This window comes from Otolemur garnettii, unplaced genomic scaffold, assembly GCF_000181295.1.
Source record: "Otolemur garnettii isolate 467f Iridium unplaced genomic scaffold, OtoGar3 scaffold00260, whole genome shotgun sequence".
Lineage (NCBI taxonomy): Eukaryota > Metazoa > Chordata > Mammalia > Primates > Galagidae > Otolemur > Otolemur garnettii.
In genome coordinates, this window is record NW_003852655.1 from 1175792 (window position 1) to 1182047 (window position 6256).

A 6256-nucleotide genomic window follows, 5' to 3' on the forward strand; every position below is an offset into this window, starting at 1 on the left:
GGGCTGGGGATTCGAACCCGCCACCCTAGGTGTACGTGGCTGGCGCCTTAGCCGGTTGAGCCATAGGCGCCGAGCCAGGAGATTCTTTAGATGTTTTTTTCTTGTTTTCCAATTATTGAAACTGTTGATCAACAAGACAATTGAGCGCACCAGCATCAGCCTCTTCCTTTTAAAGCCCTCAGAGAGGGCTCAGCGCCCATAGCTCTATGGGTAGGGCGCCGGCCACATATCCCAGGGCTGGCGGGTTCGATCCCAGGCGGAGCCAGCTAAACAACAATGACAACTGCAAGAAAAAAATTGCCAGGTGTTGTGGCGGGACCCGGGAGTCCCAGCTACTTGGGAGGCAGAGGCAAGAGAATCACTGAAGCCCAAGAGTTTGAGGTTGCTGTGAGCTGTGATGCCACCGCACTCTACCCAGGGCGACATAGTGAGACTGTCTCAAAAAAACCCAAAACCCTCAGAGAGTTGAAATAGGCTTGTGCACAGTATTCACTCTTGTCTTAGTGGACACTTTGTCTAATGATGCTCTCCCTCCTAATGATCGGAAGTCTGTTGCAAAGGCGTGTCTTTCTGGCGGTGATTACTTACTGTGGAAATCAGACTGGGCCTATCCAGCTGTAGAACAGGCCGAATACAACAGGCAACAAACTATCCCTTTCATTCCAGATGTTCTTCTGGGAGAAGGACCTCAAGCCTCTGGCAGTTCAATTACATTATCCTAGAGCCCAGCTTCCCAGTGAATATGTAACATTCCTCCCCGGTTTTTATTTTTCTCCATGCCTTTTCTCAGGATGCCTGGTTTCTCTCCCATGTTCAAGACTGGGATGACCTCTCTGAAGCCTTTAAAGATCTGTGGCTACAAGGCACTTTCCAAGGCTCTCTCCCTGAAGAAACCAAAATTTCCCTCTTCCTACTCCTTTTCCTTCTGGCCACCCCTCCTGTCAATTCTGGCCTCTCTCCCTTCTCCATCAACCTCGACTATGATAGGGCCAGTAATCATAACCTACCCCCTCCCATCTTCATTACAGGTGGTCCATGTTGCCTCTCATCTCTCAAAAAGCAGCCAAGGAGATACCATGCCTATCACCACACCTCCCTGTAATACAGTGGTTCTCAACCTTCCTAATGCTGCGACTCTTTAATGCAGTTCCTCATGTTGTGGTGACCCCCAACCATAAAATTACTTTCGTTGCTACTTCATGTATGCAAAAATATGTGTTTTCTGATGGTCTTAGGTGACCCCTGTGAAAGGGTGATTCGACCCCCAAAGGGGTTGCGACCCACAGGTTGAGAACCACTGCTGTAATAGATTTTTTTAAAAATGCAAAAGTCTAAAATACCCATTGGTGATTTTTTAAATTAAATCATAGCTGTGTACATTAGAGCAATTATGGGGTACAATGTGCTGGTTTTATATACAATTTGAAATACTTACATGAAACTGGTTAACATAGCCCTCACTGCATTTTCTTAGTTATTGTGTTAAGACATTTATATTTTACACTTAGTAGATTTAACATGTACTCTTGTAAAATGCACCATAGAGGTGATTGTTTTTTTAATCTTGCTTTTAGCTTTCAGGAATTAATATTTTTTGTTTTAATTTTATAATTGGATATGATTGATTTATATTGGATTTAAACAGTGGAACTTTCAAAAATATTTATTGTAATTTAATCTTAAAATGTTTTTTACTTAGTGCTTTTAATAATGTGGTTGGCAACAAACCAGCAACTATTTAGAAGTGTCATAAAACTTCATTCTTTGACTATTGGGAAAGTAATTCAGATCCTACTCGATTTTTTTTTTTTTAAGACAGAGTCTCACTACATCACCCTCAGTAGAGTGCCATGGAGTCACAACTCATAGCAACCTCAGACTCCTGGGTTTAAGTGATTCTCTTGCCTCAGCCTCCTAAGTAGCTGGGACTATAGGCACCTGCCACAACGCCTGGCTATTTTTAGAGATGGGGTCTCGCTCTGGCTCAGGCTAGTCTCAAACCTGTGAGCTCAGGTAATCCACTTACCTCAGCCTCCCAGAGTGCTGGGATTACGGTCACAAGCCACTATGCCTGGCCTAGAGTAAGACTCTTTCTAAATAAATAAGTAAATAGACAGGGTGCAGTGACTCACTCATGTAATCCTTGTAACTTTGTTACAGTTGTCATTGTTGTTTAGCAGGCCCCGGCAGGGTTCTAACACAGCAGCCCTGGTGTATATGGCCAGTGCCCTAACCACTGAGCTATGGGCGCCGAGCCTCAAATCCTACTCTAAAAGCATCTTCACATAATCAAAGATTAAAAGATTCAGACAAGGATCTGTGTATTGCACTTACCTGCACTTACTTAACATATACCTGACTTGCAGTATCTTTAAGTAGTTCGGTAAAATCTGGTATTACTATATAAAGTCATTACTTTTGACAAACTGACCCAGTTATTAATGAAAGAATATGGATTTGAAAATTTTTATTTTTACTTTTTTATTTGTTTATTTTTTAAAGACAGAGTCTCACTTTGTCATCCTCAGTAGAGTGCCCTGGTGTCATAGTTCACAACAACCTCAAACTCTTGGGCTCAAGAGATTCTCTTGCGGACTACAGGTGCCCACCACAATTCCCAGCTATGTTTAGAGAGCTAAATAATTTATACTGTCACAGAAATAATTTTGTTACTCTTGTTTACTGGGTGTGATTTCCCAATGCACTGATGTGAAAAAGTATAATATCTAAACTAATTTAGTTATCCACAGAGGGGTCAATTAACTGTGATGAAAGATGCCATCAGACCTTTGTGAATTAGCTGGGATGTTTTCACTGAGAAACTACATATAGCAGGTGTGCATTCATTACAAATATTTGCATCTGTCAAGGTGGAGCCACTTTAAGGAGTGAGTTTGTATCTAAAGTGGATACAAGCAAATGTTTAAACTACAAGATTTTTACTTGCTAGAGAATGTATTTTTGGGGTTTTTTTTTTGCAGTTTTTGGCCGGGGCTGGGTTTGAACCTGCCACCTCCGGCATATGGAGCTGGTGCCATACTCCTTTGAACCACAGGCGCCGCCCAAGAGAATGTGTTTTAATATAGTGGTTTGGCCTCTGATTATTTATAGGTTTTATAAATTTTAGAATCAATTTCTCTTTAAGGTGGCTCCAATTTTTCAACTCTTATGCATACATTTGAGTTGGAATTCATTGTGCCTTTTTTATCTTTATCCAAATTTGAAGTTCAAGCTTCACATGGTAACTACATCCTGTTCAAACAAATACAGTCTAATTTTTAAAACCATGCGCTGTTCTCTAAAAGTCAGAATGACAAAGCCAACGCTAATTAAGATGACAAACTTCAGTAGAAACCTTAACATCCAAATCTTCTTGAATTGTGAATTGTACCCCTTCCAGTTTAGTTTCTTCTAAACTCTCCTTGCTGTGGCGTCATAACTCACAATAACCTCAAACTCTTGGGCTCAAGTGGTCCTCTTGCCTCAGACTCCCAAGTAACTGGGACTACAGGCCCCGCCACAATGATGGGCTAATTTTATTTTATTTTATTTTATTATTATTTTTTTTGATGGGCTAATTTTAGAGATGAGGTCTCTCTTTTGCTCAGGCTGCTCTCGAGCTCCTGAGCTCAGGCAATCCACTCGCCTTGGCCTCCCGGAGTACTAGGATTACATGAGTGAGTCACTGCACCCGGTCTATTTACTTATTTATTTATTTAGAAAGAGTCTTACTCTAGGCCAGGCATAGTGGCTTGTGACCGTAATCCCAGTACTCTGGGAGGCTGAGGTAAGTGGATTGCCTGAGCTCACAAGTTTGAGACTAGCCTGAGTCAGAGCGAGACCCCATCTCTAAAAATAGCTGGGTGCTGTGGCAGGCGCCTATAGTCCCAGCTACTTGGGAGGCTGAAGCAAGGAGGATCACTTAAGCCCAGGAATCTGAGGTTGCTATGATCTATGACACCATGGCACTCTACTGAGGGCGACAAAGTGAGACTCTGTCTCCAAAAAAGAAAGAAAGAAAGAAAGAGAGTCTCACTCTGTTGCCTGTGCTGGAGTCCAGTACAGTCAACCTAGCTCACAGTAACCTCAAACTCCTGGGTTCAAGTGATTCTCTCACCTCAGCCTCCAGAGTAGCTGGGATTACAGGTGTGAGCTACTGTGCTTTTTTGCAGTTTTTGGCTGGGGCTGGGTTCAAACCCGCCACTCCTGGTATATGGGGATGAAGCCCTACTCCTTGAGCCACAGGCACTGCCCCTGTTATCTTTTTTGTTGTTGTTGTTACGTTGCCTTATTTTTTAAACCTAAAGCTCTCTGGTGATAACACTGCTTTCATTACTTATATTGGTAAATCATTCCTTTCTTTTTTTCTTGGTCAGTCTTCTTATTTTATTGCTTTTTTTTTTTTTGAGAGAGAGAGTCTTAGTACGTTGCCCTCTCTTACCTCAGCCTCCTAAGTAGCTGGGACTATAAGTGCCCACCACAATGCGTGGCTATTTTTAGTTGTTGTTGCAGTTGTCATTGTTGTTTAGCGGGTCCAGGCCCCGTTCAAACCTGTCAGCCTAGGTGCATATGGCTGTTGCTGTAACCACTGAGTTATAGGCACCGAGTCCTTTTTTTTCGAGACAGAGTCTTAAGTTATGGCCCTGGGCCTAGAGTGCCGTAGTGTCACAGCTCACAGCAACCTCAAACTCCTGGGCTCAAGTGCCTCACTTGCCTCTGTCTCCTGAGTAGCTGGGACTATAGACGCCCGCCGCAATGCCCGGCTATTTTTTGATTGCTGTTGTCATTGTTTAGCAGGACCAGGGCAGTTCAAACCTGCCAGCCTCTGTGTATGTGGCTGGTGCCCTAACCACTGAGTAACAAACGCTGCCTTTATTGCTCTTTTCAAAGAATTAGCTTTTGGCTTCACTTATTTTTTTCCTTAGGTTTCTTCAATTTCACTGATTTTTACTCTTTATTATTTCCTTCCTTCTGTTTATTGTGTACTTAATTCATTCTTCTTTTCCTAGTGCCTGATGGCCATTTATTTGAGATATTTATTCTTTTCTGACATAAGCAGGGATTGCTGTAAATTCCCATCTAGGTTGCACCTCACAAATCTTTGTTTTCATTTACGTTCAGTTCAAATCATTTTCTATCTTTTGAAGCACCCCCACCTTCATTCTCCCTGAACATTTTCTACTTTAAGACTTTTTTATGACTCACAGAATTATGTTGTTCATTTCTAAATTTTTGGAGGTCTTACTGTTATCTTTCTGTTATTTATTAGTATTTTGCTTTGATTCCATTGTGGCAAGAGAATGCACTTTTATGATCTCTGTTCTTTTAAATTCGTTAAAGTGTATTTTATGACCCAGACTATGGTCCATCTTGATAGATGTTCTATCTACACTTGGAAAAGTGTGTTTTCTACTGTTTCTGGCGGTGAGTTCTGTAAATGTCAGTCAGGGCAGGGTGGTGCTCTCCAGAGGAAGAGATTCTCCTTGTCCTTGCTAATTTCCTGTCAGTTCTTTTCACTATGGGGAGAGGGTAATTGACGTTTCCAAGTTTGATCATGGACTTTGCAATTTCTCTTTTCAGTACTATACTTTTTTGCCTCACTTTTTTTTTTTGGTAGAGACAGAGTCTCATTTTATCGCCCTTGATAGAATGCCGTGACATCACACAGCTCACAGCAACCTTCAACTCCTGGGCTCAGGCGATTCTCTTGGGCTTGTCACAAGGCCCAGCTATTTTTTCGTTGCAGTTTGGCTGAGGTCGGGTTTGAACCCGCCACCCTCGGCATATGGGGCCGGCGCCCTACCCACTGAGCCACAGGTGCCGCCCTGCCTCACATGTTTTGAAGATTTGTTGTAAAGTTCCTGCATATTTTGGATTATGGCTGTCAGGGCAGAGTTAGTACTGATACTGAGAGGCTCAGGGCATCCTTCAGGGAGAGAGCCTAGCCGGGGTACTTAGAAGCCTGAGTACACTTCAAGGCTCAAAGGGTGGCCATATGTAATGGCACACACCCCAGTCCCAGCTACTCCAGTGGCCCATGCAGCCCAGGAATTCAGGGCTGCAGTCAGCTGTGATCAGGCCTGTGAACAGCCTCTGCACTCCAGCCTGGGCAACATAGCAAGACCCCATCTCTAAAACCAGTCGGCCAACAAAACTTCATAGAAGGCTCGGCGCCTATAGCTCAACCGGCTAAGGCGCCAGCCACGTACACCTAAGGTGGCGGGTTCGAATCCCCAGCCCGGACCCGCCAAACAAC